At 43.1% G+C, this 23,556-nt stretch overlaps 1 protein-coding gene across 2 annotated transcripts in view; it reads left to right on the plus strand.

The window, feature by feature from the left end:
- COL4A2 (collagen type IV alpha 2 chain) overlaps window positions 1–23,556 on the plus strand; it is a 227,997-nt gene that overhangs the window by 61,105 nt on the left and 143,336 nt on the right. The window lies entirely within an intron of this gene.

Raw genomic sequence — 23,556 nt, forward strand, 5'->3', positions numbered from 1 at the left:
GAGGGGGCAGAGTTGGGGCAGGACTTTGGGAAAGGGGTTGGAATGGGGGCGGGGAAAGGGTGGAGTCGGGGCGGGGCCAGGGGCGGGCAGGGTGGCAATTATTTCAGGGTCTAGGGATGGGAAAATCATTAATCCGCCACTGGTTGCCATGCAGACCTCCTGACCTGTGCAAGAGTGCATGTCCAATCCTGCAGGATGTAGGAGCCCTAAATGGCAGACTCTGCTACATCTGATACAGTAATTCAGCCCTTTCTGCCCCCTGCTGCTAAGGTTAGGAGGTTAGGAGAGGCGGGCCACACATCCTTGCTGCTGTCTTGAATCCCATGTGAGCTCCCTTTTTCCACTTTCCACTCAGTTTGTGCCAGTTCAGTTTCTTGTTACAGTCCTTGGGCTTGACCCTTCATGGCAGTAGAAGAGGAAGGGTGGTAGGCCACAAAAGGTCTCCTATGCGTAGGGCGATGCTACTTGCTGTCTTGGGAAGTAGATGATGGAGCGACACATTTACCAGTACTGATTGTCCATATCAACATCAGGAGAATACCTCATTACCATATTGTGGATTAGGACTGAACAACAGTGTAGTAGTCATGTTCAGTCTCCATGCCACAGCAGGCCTTTTGGATATTGAGCGTCCATATGGAAGGGGATATGTGCAAGGTCATTAAGTGCTTTTAATTACAATGGCTAGGTCCTGCTCCAATTGAAGCTGATTTGGGAGCAGGGGCCACTGACTTAATTGGTACACATTACTCTCAGCATCTGCTGCCTCTATACCTATTCAGTCAGCATGCTTCGCTCAGCAGGTGTGCATCTTCCCTGCACATCCTTCTTGGTGAACTGTAGGATAAAACTTTTAGTGGTGATAAAAGGATTCAAGAAGTTGGGTGGGTTGTATTTTTTTTCCTTTGTAATTTTTTCTTATTATCGTCTTTGTCACACAAAGCCAAGTATCAGATTTCTTATACCCATTAGAGATGGTGGAAAGAGTTACTTGCTGAAATACTACCAACTACTGTACCATACTGAAATACTACCAACTACAAAACATTTTGTATTTTTGTATTGGCTGACCAACCCTTATTTCACAGGTTGCTGAATCTATTCAAGAGGAGAAAAGAGCAACCAACCAAACAACTGTGTAGGGCAGTTGAAAATAAACTTGAAAATATTAAAATAGCAAAGTAAAAACTCACTAATGTGCCCTAGTGAGTGAAAGCCTACTATAAATTAATTTATGAAAATTATCAAACTAAGGCAGATTCTGCTGTACTCACTACCCTCAACTCCCTTTGACTTAATTGAGAGTTGAGCATGCTCCTGATACCATTAGGTCATAGGAAAGAAAACACTAAAAGTCAAGGAAGATCTATCACAAAACATATTTTCCTCATTTATTTTGTTATTTGTGGTTCAGTATAATTAGACATGTGTGAATAATGGGGAAAATGTATTTTACTCAAAGAACTTCACAACATGTTTACAAAATTATTTTTAGTTCCGTAAACTATCACTTTGACAGAGTGTGCACTGGATGCATTTAATATTTGTTGGCCTCTTCAGATGTCACAGGCTCAGCTGTACATCTGGTTTAAGCAACAACTTTTTGCCACTAGAGACTCTGGTTAAATTGGCATAGAGTTTGCTCTCATGCTAGTCCCCAGTGGGCGTATTTGTTCATACAAAACCTCAGTATAAACTGGCCCAATGCTCATTTTCTGTTCTTGAGGTGACTCACTCCATGCACAATAGGCACGTTGCCTATTAGTTATCATTCATAACGAGGTCTGGAGAAGTTGCATGGAGTCTGCTTGTCCTGTGGCTAACTGTGGCTAACATAATCAACCTCACTTTGAAGGGCATTTGGAATTCAACGTATTCAACAAACAATTGGATAAAGAAAACATGAAGCTCTGATGCTAATTAGCATTGCTGCCTCTGGGTACAATTTAGAATTTGGTGGAGGACCCTTTCTTAAGAAGTCTTAAGAAGCAGTACCACTCCTTTGGATTGCTGCTAATTACTATACATCAAAAGCTGCTGACTGAAGTTAATTCATCAGTACATTAAAAACTTTACAAATAATTGTGAAAACATCTGTGCTGGCTGGCAAGATCTAAAGGGAAACTTGTCATTCATTTTACATATATAAAGTTTCAGCCCTTTCTGCCTTACTTTGCAGCTCTTGCCACAATCAACTCTTCCTTTCCTCCACCCTGAGCCTCTATGCTGCTTTGTTCTGGTACCCGGCCAGGAACGGATGTAAGAGAGCAGGTGCCAGAGAGGCTGCCTGAAGAGTAGGTGCCCCTAGTGACTCAGAGGAGCTAGTACAGCTCCTGCTGACCATCTAGCTTGATGCATGAGGATCCAGCTGGCAAGGCCGGCTCTAACTTTTTTGCCACCCCAGGCAAAAAAGAAGAGCGCAGCCCTGCCGTAACACCCTCCCCCCCAGCGCCTAACCTTCCCCCCCCCCCGAGCGCCGCGCCGGGCCGCCCAAACCCCCGCCCCCCACCCCGAGCACCGGGCCGGATCGGGCCGGGCCGCCCAAACCCCGAGCGCCGGGCCGGGCCGCCCAAACCCCCGCCCCCTGCCCCAAGCACCGTGCCGGGCCAGGCCGCCCAAACCCCCGAGCACCGCGCCAGGCCGCACAAAGCCCCACCCCCCCGAAGCGCCAGGCCGGGCCGGCCAAACCCCCAGAGTGCTGCGCCGGGCAGGGCCGGCCAAACCTCCCAAGCACTGCGCCGCGCCGCCGAAGCCCCCGCCCTCCCCAGCGCCGCACCGCCAAAACACCCCCGCGCTGCCCAACCGAAACAAAAACAAAAAACAAAAAAAAACCCTCGAGCGCCCTCCGCCACCCCAACATTGGCCACCCCTTCTGAGGTGCCGCCCCAAGCATGTGCTTGGTCGGCTGGTGCCTAGAGCCGGCCCTGCCAGCTGGGTTGCAGGAATGAGTGCCAAGGCTGCCAGATGCATGAATATCATGTGACATGGATGACAGTTGAGAGCTCAGTCTCTCCATCCCCCCACCATACCAAACACAGGGAGGAGTTGCTGGAGCATTCTGCCTATTGGTTGTCCACAGCTGGTGTATGGTTCCTAGGAAACTATTGCCAGGTGGCACAAGTTAGAGCAGCTACTGGCAGATCTGGTGCAAAGAATCAAGGAGCCATCACTGATTGCTGGTTTTCAGCTTTTCCTCCTTTTCTTCTCTCATGGCTGCTCCAGGTGGCCATGTGAGGGCAGAAGCCATACTTTAAGGACTACCCTAGGGTCAAAGAGAGTCAGATGAGCTCCTGCAGACTTGTAGGGACGCAGATAAAGAACCATCCAGAGCCACTATCCTCATTCCCCTGTAATACCAGTGGACTTCCTGCTGAGCAGCTGCAGAGGGAAGAGACACCAGCTGCTCAGAGTCTCTTTGCACACATCAGAGCAGCTTCTGGGGCTGCACAGGAGGCCATTGTGAAGGTAGTGGGGCCCAGATCCATACAGGGACTTAGGCATTGCAACTCCTCACTTTTAGGCACCTAGCCACCCTGTGGAATCCACACATCCTGGTTAGGTGCCTAGGTTCCCTATACAATGCATGGGGCAAGAGAGTCACCTGAGAATGCAATCCACAAAAGCCAGCATGATAGGCTGGGAGCTGCCTAAGCTAACCAATAGTAGATGCCAACAAGATAGGTGTGTCTTAAGTTGGACCCCTCTTTGGGAATTAGGCATCCAAATCCAGGCTAGATCAAGTTGCCTATCTCTGCTTGGGATCCACAGTAGTGAAGTCTCTCCTGGAGTCAGATGTCTAAGGCATTTCTTGCAAGAACAGCACAGCACTCACCTAACTCCACATAAAATGGCCAGAGGAGGGAGGAGGTGGTTGAAGAGGCCTTCCTTATAACCTTTAGCCCAGTGATTAGGGCAAACAGCTGGAATATGGGAGAATCCAGTTCAATTATCTCCTCTGCTCGATGAGGAGAAGCAGTTTGAACAGGGGTTTCCCTAACCAGTGGTCTATGGAATATTCTGAATGGGTCTCTTTCAATCCCTCCTGTTGAAGCCATAAACTTTGTATAAATAATTAAATATGCACTGGGCGAGTGAGAGTGATGCTATAGTCCAGGGGCTACGGCACTCCCCGGGAGGGGGGCAGGCCTCTGTTCAAATCCTTTCTGCCCCTCAGGCAGACGGGGAAAGGGAACCAGGGTCTCCCAGTCCCAACCATTGGATTAAAAATTGTGAGGACCTCCTCCCTCAGCTTTTTTGTGTGAAGATAGGTGTGCTCTGAGCACACCTATTGGATCAGACCTTGAAGAGGAGAGGTGTTGCCCCAGCTCCCTTCTCCTGGCTTGAGGGTTGCATTGGACTGAGAGAGAGCTTAGGTGTGAGAGAGAGAGGGGTGTCTGGATGCCTCCCAGAGATAGCCGTGTGCGTGCCCAAAGGCAGAAATTTAGGTGCCTCAGGGATTTTGCAGGAAAATTGTAGGTGCAGAGGGATTTTAGGCATTTACGTATGAACAGGGGGTTTCAGGATCTTAGTGGCCCTAAATTTTGGATTTAGGCACCTAATTCCCACTTCAGGCACACATATTCTTTTGTGGATTTGGGTGTGGGTGCCCTCTACCACCTCCCCCTGATGACAGGTCTGATTTGAGCACTTCAGTTTAAAGGTTACAGGGCATGGCTCAGGATTACATTTTCAATTCGTAATCAAATGTACATTTTCTTCTTAAAGGAGTTAAAGCTCAAAATTGTGGCTCTCGAGGGCCAGACTGCTTCTTGTCTGGCCTCATAATTTGGATCTTTGGAGGGGAGGATAAAGGGAACTTTGATTGAGCTAGTTCCTCAGAATTTTTTGGAGTGTTTACTCCTTTATTCTTGTCTCCCTTTTCTCTGTGGGCTGGTCCTTTGGAAGTATGAGTGCAGTCAGACTGTGTGTCAACTAGATACGGATATTCTGTGCATGGGAACTTTCCTAGGGTATCTAGCTCTTCAACATAATTGGACTCAGCCCCACTTGACTAATCAGCTGTCTCTCAGCTGTGACTGTGAGGATAGGGATGAGGTGGTAGCCTGAAGATCACCTGGTCCTCCTAAAAGCCAGCAAAAGCTCAGTTGAGCTGTAGAGAGCAGGAGTCCTCAGCTTTGGGGAAGACCCCAGTTTATATGAGACTCTTAAGTGGATGACTTGTGGATGTAGTCCTGCAAGGCAAAGGCCGGGAAGGAGAAAGGATCAGAGGGGCTTGTCCTGTTTCCCAGACTGATGGCCTGTGGAGTGTAATCCTGTAGAGATTAGAGGGGGTCCAGAAGAAGGTCCCACTCTAGATCAGAGGGAAAGGCTGTGAGTGATATGTTGAAGAACTAAAACTAACACTTGGAAGAAAAGGGATTGAAGTCCTATGGTGATGTTCTTTGGTACAGGGGGGTTGGTGAGTTAGCCCACTAGTTTAAAGAAATCAACAGTTTAAAGTATGTTTAGGACTATAAATAGGAATGAAGCTACATGTTCTCATAAAGCACTAACATCTACACAATGTAGCAGCAACACACACTGTTGTGAACCCAGGGCTCTGTTCTTTGCAAGGAGTACTGAACCCAGTTCAAGGTCTCCATCCTGATATTCAAAGCTCTATGTACAGTTAGACCTCGCTATCTGAGAAATCACCTCTCTCTCTCTCTCCATTACTATGACCTTTCACCACAGCAATCTTGCTATAGAACAGTGAAACTGGCAGCTAGTAGGGTAAGTGATGGAGTCAGTTCCATTGATTTTTATAGATCTTGAGATCCTTTAGCACCTATTAGGAGGTGTTCAGTTCCATCTCTGAGTGAGTGGTCAACACCTCTCTGGATTTGGCCCTTAATAAAGGTTACTCAGCTAGGTAAAGGCGGCAGGACTGGTTCCATAGTTTGAATATAAGCAACATTACACAGAATTAGTGTGTGTATATATATGTATAAATAAACTGTAATTGTTAGTGAATTGCCCTGTGATAATTTGGTATGTGACATTATAGAATAATAAACTCTGAGCATTCTAAAAACCATCAGAATCATCTAACATTAAGTTTATTTTGTGACAGCTGCAAGTAAATGCACAATTGTACAAAAATGCTATACCACCTGCTTATTGTTTTGCTTAGAAAAAATTTGTTAATATCTGTGATAAGTACAAAAACGAGTACTCGGGGAAGACAAGGCCATGGTGGAGAAGCTAAATGAATTCTTTGCATCAGTCTTCACTGCAGGGGAGGTAGGGAGATTCCTACACCGAAGCCATTCTTTTTAGGTGACAAATCTGTAGAACTGTCCCAGATTGAGGTGACAGTAGAGGAGATTTTGGAACAAATTGATAGATTAAACAGTAATAAGTGATCAAGACTAGATGGTATTCACTCAAAAGTTCTGAAGGAACTCAAATATGAAATTGCAGAATGAATATGAAATTGAAGAACGACATACTGTGGTATGTAACCTATCACTTAAATCAGCCTCTGTACCAGATGACTGGAAGATAGCTAATGTGAGGCCAATTTTTTAAAACGGCTTCAGAGGCAGTCCTTGGCCAGTAAACCTAACTTCAGTACCGGGCAAACTGGTTAAAACTGTAGTAAAGAACAGAATTATCAGACACATAGATAACATGATTTGTTGGGGAATAGTCAACATGGCTTTGTAAAGGGACATTATGTCTCACCAATCTATTAGAATTCTTTGAGGGGGTCAACAAACATGTGAAAAAGGATGATCTGGTGGATATAGCGTAGTTGGACTTTCAGAAAGTCTTTGATGAGGTCCCTCACCAAAGGCACTTCAGCAATGTAAGTAGTCATGGGATAAGAGGGAAAGGTTTTTTCATGGATCAGACGGGAAACAAAGGGTAGGAATAAATGGTCAGTTTTCAGAAAGGAGAGAGGTAAATAGTGGTATCCCACTGGGATCTGTCCTGGTACCGGTGCTGTTCAATATATTCATAAATGATTTGGAAAAAGGGGTAAACCATGAGTGGGCAAAATTTGCAGATGATCCAAAATTATTTAAGATAGATAAGTCCAAAGCAGTCTGCAAAGAATTACAAAGGGATCTCAGAAAACTAGGTGACTAGGCAACAAAATGGCAGATGAAATTCAATGTTGATAATGCAAATTAATGCACATTGGAAAACATAATCCTAGCTATACATACGAAGAGATGGGGATCTAAATTAGCTGTTACTACTCAAGAAAGATCTTGGCGTCATTGTGGGTAGTTCTCTGATAACATCCGCCCAATATGCAGCAGCAGTCAAAAAAGCTAATAAAATGTTAGGAACTATTAGGAGAGGGATAGATAATAAGACAGTAAATAACACAATGCAACTATATAAATCCATGATACTCCCACATCTTGAATACTGCATGCTGTTCTGATCACACCATCTCAGAAAAGATATATTAGGATTGGAAAAGGTACAGAAAAGGGCAATAAAAATTATGGGTATGGAACAACTTCCATATGAGGAGCGATTTAAAAACGACTGGAGCTGTTCAGCTTGGAAAAGAGACGACTAAGGGGAGGGGATATGACAGCGATGTATAAAATCATGAATGGTGATGAGAAAGTGAATAAGGAAGTTTTTACCCCTTCAGAAAACTCAAAAATCGGGGGCCACACAATGAATGTAATAGGTAGCAGATGTAAAACAAATATAAGAATGTAGTACTTCACACAATGCACAGTCAACCTGTGGAACCCATTGCCAGGAGATGTTGTGAAGGCCAGTAATATAACTTGGTTCAAAAAAGAATTAAATAAGTTCATGGAAGCTAGGTCCATCAATGGCTGTTAGCCAAGATGGTCAGTGAAGCAACCCCATGCTCTTGGTGTCCTAAGCCTCTGACTGCCAGAAGCTGGGAATGGATTACAGGGGATGGATCACTCGATAATTGTCCTGTTTGCCTATGAAGCACCTGTCACTGGCCACTGTATGAAGACAGGATACTGGGTTAGATGGACCATTGGTCTGACCCAGTATGGCCGTTCTTATGTTCTTTGTTGTAAATCATTTGTATATCTGCTAGTTGTCAAAAACAAGTTTTAGAATCAGGGCCGGCTGTAACTTTTTTGCCGCCACAGGCAAAAAAGAAGAGCGCCGCCCTGCTGTAACATCCTCCCCCCCACCACGCCGCCGACCCCCACCCCCTCCCAGCGCCTCGCTGCGCCAGGCCAGGCCGGGCCAGGCTGCCCAAACCCCCGAGCGCTGCGCCACACCGCCCAAACCCCCCCACCCCGAGCGCCGCGCCGGGCCACCCCAACCCCCGCCCCGAGTGCCGCACTGGACCGCCCAAACCCCCGTCCCCCCCCAGTACCGTGCCACCGAAACATCTCCCACGCTGCCTGGCCGAAACAAAAAAAAAACACCGCGAGCGCCCCCCGCCACCCCAACATTGGCCGCCCCTTCTAAGGTGCTGCCCCAAGCATGTGCTTGGTCGGCTGGTGCCTGAAGCCGGCCCTGTTTAGAATATAAACTACTGCATGAATTGGTGCTTTTTAAAAAACAGAACGGAGGTGTGGATTGCAGTCATGAGAAATTGGGATCTGACAAAAGCAGAGAAATTTATAACAGAAAACAATATTTTTTGGTGTTTGTTTATTATGCCATGAAAACACACTTTCCAGATCTCAAGTATTCTAGGGGTTTTTTTTTGTAGTAATTCTATAAGTTGTTAAGAAGTTTTTAAAAAATGGCTTTAACAAATCAATACCTTGACAAAGTAGTTTGTCATTGAAATTTTTAAATGTTTAATGCATCTGTGTAGGAACCAACAATAAATGCTTGCAATATAATAAGCAACTGCAGGGCCTATTGCATCCTTAGCTTGTTTAGAAGTCAACCTAGAAGGCTTTATGGACAATGGAAATGAAGGAAACATTTTGCTCTTTCTGTAAAGAGTGAGAAAGTGCTCCCTATTGAAACCTAACTTTGTACTTTTCATATGAGTCTAACAGTGCTTGAACACTTTGGTCACCGTTTTTGTAGTGGACTGGAGTAATAGAAACCATGAGCGGTAAAGATAGGTCAGTGTGCCAGCAATGCCTTTTTGTCGGATCACTCAGACTTTTTTTTTTAATGAATCTAGAGGTCTGGAGAGAATAATTCACAAAACACGAGGTGTATCTAAAAGTCTTTAAAAGAAATTTATTATATTTCGTTAACTGAAGAAAGAGGCCAGTAGGAAGTTATCAGCAATACATATGTCACATCAGCTGCCTTCTTCTGGCTGCTCTGCAGTAGTTACGCTCGTGCTGGCATTTCATTTATAAATGCTTCTTATTTAAAGTTTATAGCTTGGCATATAGGGACTGCATGTAGGAGTGGGTTTTTTCCCCAAATTTGAAATAAAAAATCTTTGTAGATGTTTGCAAATTGTTTGGATTCTCACCACTGCAAGGTTTTCTCCAAAACTCATAGACTCATAGACTCTAAGGTCAGAAGGGACCATTATGACTATTGACTTTTTTCAATTGGGTAATCGTTTATTTTGGCATCCAGATCTGAGTATATACAGCATTACATAATTTATTTGATGACTTTCATCTCTTTTTAGGGTGTTGATTAATCACAGTTAACTTACACGATTAACTCAAAAAATTAACAGTGATTAAAAAAATTAATCACGATTAATCGCACTGTTAAAAAATTGAACCAATTGAAATTTATTACATATTTTGGATATTTTTCTACATTTTCAAATATATTGATTTCAGTTACAACACAGAATACAAAGTGTACCCTGCTCACTTTATATTTTTTATTACAAATATATGCACTGTAAAAATGATAAACAAAAGAAATAGTATTTTTCCATTCACCTCATACAAGTAGCATAATGCTAGCTCTGGCGTGAAAAGTGTAACTTACAAATGTAGATTTTTTGTTTGTTACATAACTGCACTCAAAAACAAAACTGTAAAACTTTAGAGCAGGGGTCGGCAACCTCTGACACGCAGCTCACCAGGGTAAGCACCATGGCGGGCCGGGCCAGTTTGTTTACCTGCCGCATCGGCAGGTTCGGCTGATCTCAGCTCTCACTGGCTGTGGTTCGCCGTCCCAGGCCAACCGGGGCTGCGGGAAGCTGAAGCAGGCCGAGGGATGAGCTGGCTGCGGCTTCCCGCAGCCCCCATTGGCCTGGAGCGGCTAAGCGCGGCCAGTGGGAGCTGCGATCGGCCGAACCCGCTGACGGGGCAGGTAAACAAACTGGCCCGGCCCGCCAGGGTGCTTACCCTGGCGAGCCGCATGCCAGAGGTTGCCAACCCCTGCTTTAGAGCCTACAAGTCCACTCAGTCCTACTTCTTGTTCAGCCAGACAAACAAGTTTGTTTACATTTATGGGAGATACTGCTGCCTGCTTCTTATTTACAATGTCACCTGAAAGTGAAAACAGGCGTTCACATAGCACTTTTGTAGCCAGCGTTGCAAGGTATTTACGTCCCAGATATGCTAAACATTTGTATGCCCCTTCATGCTTCAGCCATTCTGGAGTACATGCTTCCATGCTGATGATGTTCGTTAAAAAAATAGTGTGTTAATTAAATTTGTGACTGAACTCCTTGGGGGAGAATTTTATGTCCCCTGCTCTGTTTTACCCGCATTCTGCCATATATTTCATGTTATAGCAGTGTCAGATGATGACCCAGCAATGTTGTTTGATTTACGAACACTGTCACTGCAGATTTGACAAAATGCAAAGAAGGTACCAATGTGAGATATCTAAAAATAGCTACAGCACTCGACCCAAGGTTTAAGAATCTGACATGCCGTCCAAAATCTGAGAGGGACGAGGTGTGGGGCATGCTTTCAGAAGTCTTAAAAGAGCAACACTCAGATGTGAAAGCTACAGAACCCGAACCACTAAAAAAGAAAATCAACCTTCTGCTGGTGGCATCTGACTCAAATAATGAAAATGAACATGCATCGGTCTGCTCTGATTTGGATCGTTATCGAGCAGAACCCGACATCTGCATGGATGTATATCCTCTAAAATGGTGGTTGAAGCATAAAGGGACATATGAATCTTTAGCACATCTGGCATGTAAATATTTTGCGACGCCGGTTACAACAGTGCCATGCGAATGCCTGTTCTCACTTTCAGGTGACATTGTAAACAAGAAGTGGGCAGCATTATCTCCTGCAAATGTAACCAAACTTGTTTGTCTGAGCGATTGGCTGAAGTAGGACTGAGTGGACTAGTAGGCTCTAAAGTTTTACAGTGTTTTATTTTTGAATGCAGCTTTTTTTTGTACATAATTCGACATTTGTAAGTTCAACTTTCAAGATAAAGAGATTGCACTACAGTACTTATATTAGGTGAATTGAAAATACGATTTCTTTTGTTTTTTACAGTGCAAATATTTGTAATAAAAAATAAATATAAAGTGAGCACTGTACACTTTGTATTCTGTGTTGTAACTGAAATCAATATATTTCAAAATGTAGAAAACATCCAAAAATATTTAAATAAATGGTATTCTATTATTGTTTAACAGTGCGATTAATCACAATTAATTTTTTTAATCACTTGACAGCCCTACTCTTTTTATTTTCACAAACATGAATTTCTTAAATATATTCATTTCTTCAGCAAATAATTATTGGCATGCGGATTATTCATGAACTGCAAATATTCAAAATTTGAAAGTCACACTATGTTGAGTGATTGCATTAGTCAAGTGGTATTGTTTCTGTTTCCTGGTTGATTTTATATGTACACAAACAGCGCAAATTTCCTATTGAATTGTAAAATCATATTACTGTTATGCAGTTTGAAATATTTGGTGAATATGCAAGCATAACTGCCTTTTACAAGAATTTTTATTTGTAAAGCACAAGCATTTGTATATGCAATAAGTGTGAACACACGAGTTGTGACTATAGATTGAGGGAGGGATAGCTCAGTGGTTTGAGCATTGCCCTGCTAAACCCAGGGTTGTGAGCTCAATCCTTGAGGGGGCCACTTAGGGATCTGGGGCAAAATCAGTACTTGGTCCTCCTAGTAAAGGCAAGGGGCTGGACTTGATGACCTTTCAAGGTTCCTTCCAATTCCAGGAGATAGGATGCCTCCATTAATTTATTTTATTTATTTAGATTAATCAAAATTCACATTGGAAGAAATATTCCAGAATCACAATTTTTGTGCTATTCACCTAGCTCTAATTGTATGTGATTCTTACATCTTTGAATATACTCTTGGTTAACTATGTGTTCTATTAATGAACTGCCTGTGATAATACATTCAAGTAGGAAACTTATAATGAAGAAAGCCATTAAGAGGAGGAGATATTTCACTGGTATTTTTAGGATTTTATTTTGGGGCTAGATTTTTTTTTTTAAGATGGTATGTGGCCATCTGTATATCCTTAAGATGAATGCAATGAGACATGGACAATGAAACTACACAAAACGTACTTTGTTGGTAAAAAATCAAGAGCCGTTTCATTCCAGATAAGGATAAAGCAAGACTTCTTTAGCTGTAGGAGGAAATAATGTTGAACAAAAAAAAGCCTTTAAAAATGTCAACTATCTTGTTAGAGAAGATGAGTAATGGAAAGCTAAATTGATCACAAAGATGAATAAGATTAGTCAGTTGAAACTGGCATTCAAAATGAATAAGAAGCTCCTCGGATTCTTCCCAGTATCATTTAAAACTGTTACTGTACTTTTCTACTCAATAATAACAGAAAGTAAAGAAGTTTGTCCTACTGTTTTCCATATAAACATTTAGAGCATAATTTTTTTACCTTGCTAAACAAAAAATATAATATTAAATGTATGAAATGACTTCACGACTCTACAATCAACTGAAAGTTCTTGATTCATTGTGGTCTGTGATGTCTAGAGAGTTCAGTGAATTCTTGGGTCAGATTGTTTTCCCCTATTTTCAAGTATAAAGTACACTTTGTTATGGCACTGATACAATCCAGAGCAGCATGTTTCAGGGTAATTATTATATTTCTCAAGGGGTTAGGCACTAAGGCTTTGGCTTTAGGCATTTCAATACCACCTAATTGTGCATTTATTGCATAGAAATACTTAATTCACCCTGGGTCCTGTTTTGCAACCCTTGCTTGCTCTGAGTAGTACAAGAGCAAGTAAATTACAGGATGAGGGCCTGAGACTGTAATTGGGTAGCCCATGCACAGGTGTAAGAGGGATAGTCCCAGTCATAATTTAGCCCTGAGATTACAATATTACACCCCCAGAGTGTAGATGGTTTCTCATGGCATGTATCTAAGGTTTTACAAGAAGTTTCTCAGTAAGATAATTGTTGCTATTTTCTTCGTTTTTGTCACATGGGACCAAGCAACATTGACCCATTTTCCCTTTTTCTCATTTGGTAACTATTAAACCATTAACAGAATCTCTTGAGTCTGTGACCCTGACAAATCAGGAATGTGGGAATGGGGGGATTGTCATAATGAACAGTTATCTCTCCAGGGAAATCATGTATATTTGTTTCTCAATACTGTCGTCTTGACATCGTATCTGCTTTGGAAAGATTCTTCGATGCCTATATACGTTTGAAGCATTTATAAGTATTCACAGTCAGGGCCGGCTCTAACTTTTTTGCCACCCCAGGCAAAAAAGAAGAGCGCAGCCCCGCCGTAACATCCTCCCCCCAAGCGCCACGCTGGGCCACCGAAACCCCCGCCTCTCCCCAGCGCCGCGCCGGTCTGCCCAAACCCCCAAGCGCCGCACCGGGCTGGCCAAACCCCTGCCCCCCGAAACGCCAGGCCGGCCAGCGAAACCCCCAGAGCACCGCGCCAGGCAGGGCCAGCCAAACCCCCCGAGCGCTGCACCGCCGAAGCCCCCGCGCCTCCCAGCACCACACCACCGAAACACCCCCGCACTACCCGGCCGAAACAAAAAACAAAAACAAAAAAAAAACCTCGAGCGTCCCCTGCCACCCCAACATTGGCCGCCCCTTCTGAGGTGCCGCCCCAAGCACGTGCTTGGTCGGCTGGTGCCTAGAGCCGGCCCTGTTCACAGTAGTTTTCTGTTTGGGGGGAATGCGTATATCTAAGATTCTTTCTTTTTAAAATGTCTCTCTTATAATTGATACTGTTAGTTGGATCTGATTTTAAACACAAGTCAAGGGTTTCAATATGAGCATTCTACTGAGATTTTTATTTCAATTTGTACTGAACATGTTGCTGTCTTCTTAAAATATACTAACTTGCAGTTAGCATAGGCATCAAAACTCACTAGAATTAAAGCACTTATTATTGGAATACTTTTCTGTCTTAGGCATTGGAGCCATTGCTGGACAATGGGGAATCTGCAAGGCCAAACAAATTAAAAACATAAAGCAATTTTTCTTTGAAATAAAATGATTTGTCTATGAAACAACTTAGTCTTTCAGATTCCCTATTGTCTCACACTTCCCCAGATATATAACACAAAGAAGTCTTTGTTTGCCAGCATTCATATGGCTGTATTTTGCCACTCTTAAATATGAAATTCAATATTTAACTGTCTCTATAGATGCACATACTATAGTTCTATTAAATTTATTCTTGCAAATATAACCTTGCTAGTTAAAGATACCTCTTAGGTTTTTACTGATTTTCTAAAAACTGGTAGGTTTGGTTCCATTTTCAGTGGCAGAGCTTAATACTGATTTAAAATCCAAAAGTTCATCCTTCTCCTCCTCAACCTTCTCACTGCTCATATCATCCTCCTGCAGCCCATTCAAAATGCAGCTGCTAAAATTTTCCTTGTCCATGATTTTGACTACATGATTACCACTCTCTTTGAATCCCTCTACTGGTTCTTCGTTGTCTACTGTCACTGGTTGAATTTCTCATCCTTACTAGCATCTCAGATCTTGGTTCTTGTTATATCAGCTCAACACCCTCCGCTCTATCTATGTTAACTTTGATGCCTTATTTGTTAGCTTCTCTCAGGCATTGCCATGTCTTACTCTAAACCACCCCATTATGAATAAAATATCCTCTCCATTCCAGTCTGCCAGCCTACTAACCTCTTTTCATTTAAATCCAACCCTAAGGCTCACTTCCTCCATGTTGCCCAGAAGATAAGTTAATAAAATAAGCTATATATTTTTTTAAAATGTAGTCATTCCTTCATCTATCTGCCTTTTTCCCTGCATGCTACGTCTGTCTTGCTTAGTGTGTAAGCTCTTTGGGGCGGGCAGGAGCTCTGTGGGGCATTTTGTCTCTTGTACTGTGCCGACAACATTGTTAGCATTTAAATAATAATAATAATAACAAAAGTTGAATCTGGATGGTTAGGACCTCAGTATCCTTCTACGGGACTAGAACTCAAGAGCAAAATGCCCTCTAGCACCATTCTGGGGGTATTGGTTCCATACTGAGTCAGTTGGCTTGGTTTGGTATTTAGTGGGAATGTGAATTGGCTTGCTAGTTTGTAGTTACAATATTTTTTCTGTGGAAAACACTTATAGTTCAAATACAACTGTTCTAACACCACGTTATTCTCCTGTAACTGTGCAATTAACTCTTCTCACCATTATATATTTTCAGTTCTAGAACCCTTTTTATGCGTTGAACAACAAAAATGTTTTGTATCTCCACTATGCACACAATCCTGTGGTTTTCAGTAATATATTTTTTTGTCAGGGATAGTCTGTGGGGTAGAGGGACAGTTCTTATTGGTGGTTCAAGTTTGAAAAACTTGAAATCTCTAAGGCCCAGATCCTTCCTGGTCTTTTTGGCCATATATAATGGAAGAGGTTGTAAAGAACCTTCCCTTATGCCTTGTGTGGCTTGCATAAGGATCAGATGGGGTGCTCCGGGACTGGTCTGTCACTGTAAAGGCACTCTGAGAGAGAGGCCTGAGAAGGAGCAACCAGGATCCCACACTTCTCACGAGCCTGTGGAGTGGAACCCGCACGCAGAGATGTAGGTTAAAACCCATAAAGGGGTATAGTAGTGAATGTGCTCCCCTTGCATGCACAAGTGTTCCTCTTCGGGTCCCCCGGGGATGATGTGTCTCTGCAGCACTCCTGCCTCTGGTGTGGGTCTAAATGGCACAACAGATCCCTAGGTAAATCTGCAGTGTTTTGTTTGTTTTACTTCTAACCCTTGCAAACCAAACTGCAGGATTTCCATAGCACTAGTTCAAGGCCTGATTCTGCCAGACTAACCCACATTGGGTAGTACTACTTGGTTATATACCAATTAAGAAATATGTGCAGCTACTCATGGAGTAAGGTACTACTCAATATGAGTAAGGATGAAAGAATATGGGCCCACAGCAGCTTTCCCAAGGCCTTAGAATGGGGAGTCACAGTGTCAAAACTAGGAATTCTGAAGACTTCCTGACTTACTATCCTCTGCTCAGATCATGTCTCTCTCAGTTAGCTTATTTCTTTCAAAGACTTATTGAGTTGATTTTGTTAAAAGCTGTCAGGTTATAACTAATCAAGTGACAAGATCTGTATGGTGTGATGCTGTGCTTACTACAATGTGGGGGAGGACCATGCATTTTAATCACTTCCATTATACATAGCAAATATATCATCTTATGCAGTGATCTGTTACTGCCAAAATCTTTATAAGCTGGTTTGAAAAACTAGACAAAATAAACTTTAGTATTCAGAATATTGCATATCAACTAGTAGATAGAAAGTAAAATATTTTGTAAAGGAATAGTAAGTTTCTCTAGATCAATAATGGGAGTATGACTAAGAAGCAAATTGGTGCAAAAGAGGAAAAAGCAGGAGGTTTTCTTTGGGGAAGATAGAATGTTAGACTTTGGGGTGAACTGTAGTCTAAGGAGATGGGAAAAGAATATTAACCCCCCCACGCCCACCCCCACCCCCAGGAAAACAATAGAATCATAGAAGTTTAGGGTTGGAAGAGACCTCAGGAGGTCATCTAGTCCAACCCCCTGCTCAAAGCAGGACCAACACCGACTAAATCATCTCAGCCAGGGCTTTGTCAAGCCAGGCCTTAAAAACCTCTAAGGAAGGAGATTCCACCATCTCCCTAGGTAACCCATTCCAGTGCTTCACCACCCTTCTAGTGAAATAGTTTTTCCTAATATCCAATCTAGACCTTTCCCACTGCAACTTGAGACCGTTGCTCCTTGTTCTGTCATCTGCCACCACTGAGAACAGCCTAGCTCCATCCTCTTTGGAATTCCCCTTCAGGTAGTTGAAGGCTGCTATCAAATCCCACCTCGCTCTTCTCTTATGCAGACTAAATAACCCCAATTCCCTCAGCCTCTCCTCATAAGTCATGTTCCCCAGCCCCCTAATCATTTTCGTTGTCCTCCACTGGACTCTCTCCAATTTGTCCACATCCTTTCTGTAGTGGGGGGCCCAAAACTGGATGCAGTACTCCAGATGTGGCCTCACCGGTGCCGAATAGAGGGGAATAATCACTTCCCTCCATCTACTGGCAATGCTCCTACTAATGCAGCCCAATATTCCATTAGCCTTCTTGGCAACAAGAGCTATGTTGCAATAATGTTGACTCATATTCAGGTTCTCGTCCACTGTAATTCCCAGGTCCTTTTCTGCAGAACTGCAGCTTAGCCAGTCGGTCCCCAGCCTGTAGCAATGCTTGGGATTCTTCCATCCTAAGTGCAGGACTCTGCACTTGTCCTTGTTGAACCTCATCAGATTTCTTTTAGCCCAATCCTCCAATTTGTCTAGGTCACTCTGGACCCTATCCCTACCCTCCAGCATATCTACCTCTTCCCCCAGCTTAGCATCATCTGCAGACTTGCTGAGGGTGCAATCCATCCCATCATCCAGATCATTAATGAAGATGTTGAACAAAACTGACCCCTGGGGCACTCCGCTTGATACCAGCTGCCAACTAGACATCGAGCCATTGATTACTACCCGTTAAGTCCGAGGATCCAGCCAGCTTTCTATCCACCTTATAGTCCATTCATCCAATCCATACTTTTTTAACTTGCTGACAAGAATACGGTGGGAGACTGTATCAAAAGCTTTGCTAAGGTCAAGATATATCACGTCCACCACTTTCCCCATATCCACAGAGCCAGTTATCTCATCATAGAAGGCAATTAGGTTGATCAGGCATGACTTGCCCTTGGTGAATCCATTTTAACTGTTCTTGATCACCTTCCTCTCCTCCAAGTGCTTCAAAATGGATTCCTTGAGGACCTGCTTCATGATTTTTCCAGGAATTGACGTGAGCCTGACTGGTCTTAGTTCTTCGGATTCTCCTTCTTCCCTTTTTTAAAGATGGGCACTATATTTGCCTTTTTCCAATTGTCCAGTACCTCCCCCGATCATCACAAGTTTTCAAAGATAATGGCCAATGGCTCTGAGTAGAGTAGGCTAAGGACAAAAAAACATGTCTAGTAAAAGAGTTGGGTGAATTATAAAGCTCTTGAAAAAACAGCACTGAAATATATAACTACTAATTTTCTGTATAGAAGACTCATGAACACCATGGAAGTATGCTGTCTAAGGTCTAAACTGCCCCTTGAACTATGCTTACATGCAGAATTGTAAAAGAGAATAAGAATCCTCCTTCTTCCCATGTATGGGTTTACCTGGATTTTGAGTCTGGGCACATAGGAGTAAATGGGTGTGGTGTGCCTGTTATTTTCCCCATCACTCAAGCGAGTGGATGGAGCATAGCCTTGACTCTAGGCTACCTTTTCCTCCCTTCTCATGGCCCACATGCTGCCCAGTAGAGTTAACCCAGGATACAAAGTGTGACACAGGACCAGAAAGGGTTAAGCAACTTGCAGGCTAATTGACCCAGATTCAACCTTTAGAGACATATTAGTAGATAATGGTTGTGTTTTTTGTGTGTTTACATATATATTGTTAGAGGTTGACAATATAGACAAAAAGAAGAACAGGAGTACTTGTGGCACCTTAGAGACTAACAAATTTATTAGAGCATAAGCTTTCGTGGACTACAGCCCACTTCTTCGGATGCATATAGAATGGAACATATAATGAGGAGATATATATACACACATACAGAGAGCATAAACAGGTGGGAGTTGTCTTACCAACTCTGAGAGGCCAATTAATTAAGAGAAAAAAAAAAAAAAAAACTTTTGAAGTGATAATCAAGCTAGCCGAGTACAGACAGTGTGATAAGAAGTGTGAGAGTACTTACAAGGGGAGATAGTCAACGTTTGTAATGGCTCAGCCATTCCCAGTCCTTATTCAAACCGGAGTTGATTGTGTCTAGTTTGCATATCAATTCTAGCTCTGTAGTCTCTCTTTGGAGTCTGTTTTTGAAGTTTTTCTGTTGTAATATAGCCACCCGCAGGTCTGTCACTGAATGACCAGACAGGTTAAAGTGTTCTCCCACTGGTTTTTGAGTATTTTGATTCCTGATGTCAGATTTGTGTCCATTAATTCTTTTGCGTAGAGACTGTCCGGTTTGGCCAATGTACATGGCAGAGGGGCATTGCTGGCACATGATGGCATAGATCACATTGGTAGATGTGCAGGTGAACGAGCCCCTGATGGTATGGCTGATGTGATTAGGTCCTATGATGATGTCACTTGAATAGATATGTGGACAGAGTTGGCATCGGGGTTTGTTACAAGGATAGGTTCCTGGGTTAGTGGTTTTGTTCAGTGATGTGTGGTTGCTGGTGAGTATTTGCTTTAGGTTGGGGGGTTGTCTGTAAGCGAGGACAGGTCTGTCTCCCAAGATCTGTGAGAGTAAAGGATCATCTTTCAGGATAGGTTGTAGATCTCTGATGATGCGCTGGAGAGGTTTTAGTTGGGGGCTGAAGGTGACAGCTAGTGGTGTTCTGTTATTTTCTTTGTTGGGCCTGTCTTGTAGGAGGTGACTTCTGGGTACTCGTCTGGCTCTGTCAATCTGTTTTTTCACTTCAGCAGGTGGGTATTGTAGTTTTAAGAATGCTTGATAGAGATCTTGTAGGTGCTTGTCTCTATCCGAGGGATTGGAGCAAATGCGGTTATATCTTAGAGCTTGGCTGTAGACAATGGATCGTGTGGTGTGTCCTGGATGGAAGCTGGAGGCATGTAGGTAAGTGTAGCGGTCAGTAGGTTTCCGGTATAGGGTGGTATTGATGTGACCATCGCTTATTAGCACAGTAGTGTCCAGGAAATGGACCGCTTGTGTGGATTGATCTAGGCTGAGGTTGATGGTGGGATGGAAATTATTGAAATCATGGTGAAATTCCTCAAGGGCTTCTTTTCCATGGGTCCAGATGATGAAGATGTCATCAATGTAGCGCAAGTAGAGTAGGGGCGTTAGGGGACGAGAGCTAAGGAAGCGTTGTTCTAAGTCAGCCATAAAAATGTTGGCATATTGTGGGGCCATGCGGGTACCCATAGCAGTGCCGCTGACTTGAAGGTATATATTGTCCCCAAATGTGAAATAGTTGTGGGTGAGGACAAAATCACAAAGTTCAGCCACCAGGTTAGCTGTGACATTATCAGGGATACTGTTCCTGATAGCTTGTAGTCCATCTTTGTGTGGAATATTGGTGTAGAGGGCTTCTACGTCCATAGTGGCCAGGATGGTGTTTTCTGGAAGATCACCGATGGATTGTAGTTTCCTCAGGAAGTCAGTGGTGTCTCGAAGATAGCTGGGAGTGCTGGTAGCGTAGGGTCTTAGGACAGAGTCTACATAACCAGACAAGCCTGATGTTAGGGTGCCAATGCCTGAGATGATGGGGCGTCCAGGATATCCAGGTTTATGGATCTTGGGTAGCAAATAGAATACCCCTGGTCGGGGTTCTAGGCATGTGTCTGTACGGATTTGTTCCTGTGCTTTGTCAGGGAGTTTTTTTAGCAGATGGTGTAGTTTCTTTAGGTAATCCTCAGTGGGATCAGAGGATAATGGCCTGTAGAATGTGGTGTTAGAGAGCTGTCTAGCAGCCTCCTGGTCATATTCCAATTTATTCATGATGACGACAGCACCTCCTTTGTCAGCCTTTTTGATTATGATGTCAGGGTTGTTTCTGAGGCTGTAGATGGCGTTGTGTTCAGCATGGCTGAGGTTATGTGGCAAGTGATGTTGCTTTTCCACAATTTCAGCCTTTGCACGTCGACGGAAGCAATCTATGTAGAAATCCAGTCTGTTGTTTCGACCGTCCGGAGGAGTCCATGCAGAATCCTTTTTTTTGTAGTGCTGGTAGGGAGGATTCTGTGGGTTAGTATGCTGTTCAGAGGTATGTTGGAAATATTCTTTGAGTCGGAGACGTCGAAAGTAGGATTCTAGGTCACCGCAGAACTGTATCATATTCATGGGTCTGGAGGGACAAAAGGAGAGGCCCCGAGATAGGACAGACTCTTCTGCTGGGCTAAGAGTATAGCTGGAAAGATTAACAATATTGCTGGGTGGGTTAAGGAAACTACTGTTGTGGCTGCTTGTGGCATGTAGCAGTTTAGATAGTTTAGTGTCCTTTTTCCTTTGTAGAGAGGCAAAGTTTGTCTTGTAAATGGCTTGTCTAGTTTTTGTAAAGTCTATCCATGAGGAAGTTTGTGTGGAAGGTTGGTTTCTTATGAGAGTATCCAGTTCTGAGAGCTCATTCTTAATCTTTCCCTGTTTGCTGTATAGGATGCTGATCAGGTGGTTTCGCAGTTTCTTTGAGAGTGTGTGACACAGTCTCTCAGCATAGTCTGTGTGATATGTAGATTGTAATGGATTTTTTACCTTTAGTCCTTTTGGTATGATGTCCATCTGCTTGCATTTGGAAAGGAAGATGATGTCTGTCTGTATCTGTACGAGTTTTTTCATGAGGTTGATGGATTTCCATTCCATACAGCTAAATGCAGTGCCTTGCATAATGACAAGTTTCAGAGTAACAGCCGTGTTAGTCTGTATCCGCAAAAAGAAGAACAGGAGTACTTGTGGCACCTTAGAGACTAACAAATTTATTAGAGCATAAGCTTTCGTGGACTACAGCCCACTTCTTCGGATGCATATAGAATGGAACATATAATGAGGAGATATATATACACACATACAGAGAGCATAAACAGGTGGGAGTTGTCTTACCAACTCTGAGAGGCCAATTAATTAAGAGAAAAAAAAAAAAAAAAAAACTTTTGAAGTGATAATCAAGCTAGCCGAGTACAGACAGTGTGATAAGAAGTGTGAGAGTACTTACAAGGGGAGATAGTCAACGTTTGTAATGGCTCAGCCATTCCCAGTCCTTATTCAAACCGGAGTTGATTGTGTCTAGTTTGCATATCAATTCTAGCTCTGTAGTCTCTCTTTGGAGTCTGTTTTTGAAGTTTTTCTGTTGATTGATTATCACTTCAAAAGTTTTTTTTTTTTTTTTTCTCTTAATTAATTGGCCTCTCAGAGTTGGTAAGACAACTCCCACCTGTTTATGCTCTCTGTATGTGTGTATATATATCTCCTCATTATATGTTCCATTCTATATGCATCCGAAGAAGTGGGCTGTAGTCCACGAAAGCTTATGCTCTAATAAATTTGTTAGTCTCTAAGGTGCCACAAGTACTCCTGTTCTTCTTTTTGCGGATACAGACTAACACGGCTGTTACTCTGAAACTTGTCATTATGCAAGGCACTGCATTTAGCCGTATGGAATGGAAATCCATCAACCTCATGAAAAAACTCGTACAGATACAGACAGACATCATCTTCCTTTCCAAATGCAAGCAGATGGACATCATACCAAAAGGACTAAAGGTAAAAAATCCATTACAATCTACATATCACACAGACTATGCTGAGAGACTGTGTCACACACTCTCAAAGAAACTGCGAAACCACCTGATCAGCATCCTATACAGCAAACAGGGAAAGATTAAGAATGAGCTCTCAGAACTGGATACTCTCATAAGAAACCAACCTTCCACACAAACTTCCTCATGGATAGACTTTACAAAAACTAGACAAGCCATTTACAAGACAAACTTTGCCTCTCTACAAAGGAAAAAGGACACTAAACTATCTAAACTGCTACATGCCACAAGCAGCCACAACAGTAGTTTCCTTAACCCACCCAGCAATATTGTTAATCTTTCCAGCTATACTCTTAGCCCAGCAGAAGAGTCTGTCCTATCTCGGGGCCTCTCCTTTTGTCCCTCCAGACCCATGAATATGATACAGTTCTGCGGTGACCTAGAATCCTACTTTCGACGTCTCCGACTCAAAGAATATTTCCAACATACCTCTGAACAGCATACTAACCCACAGAATCCTCCCTACCAGCACTACAAAAAAAAGGATTCTGCATGGACTCCTCCGGACGGTCGAAACAACAGACTGGATTTCTACATAGATTGCTTCCGTCGACGTGCAAAGGCTGAAATTGTGGAAAAGCAACATCACTTGCCACATAACCTCAGCCATGCTGAACACAACGCCATCTACAGCCTCAGAAACAACCCTGACATCATAATCAAAAAGGCTGACAAAGGAGGTGCTGTCGTCATCATGAATAAATTGGAATATGACCAGGAGGCTGCTAGACAGCTCTCTAACACCACATTCTACAGGCCATTATCCTCTGATCCCACTGAGGATTACCTAAAGAAACTACACCATCTGCTAAAAAAACTCCCTGACAAAGCACAGGAACAAATCCG

Source organism: Malaclemys terrapin, chromosome 1, assembly GCF_027887155.1.
Source record: "Malaclemys terrapin pileata isolate rMalTer1 chromosome 1, rMalTer1.hap1, whole genome shotgun sequence".
NCBI lineage: Eukaryota > Metazoa > Chordata > Testudines > Emydidae > Malaclemys > Malaclemys terrapin.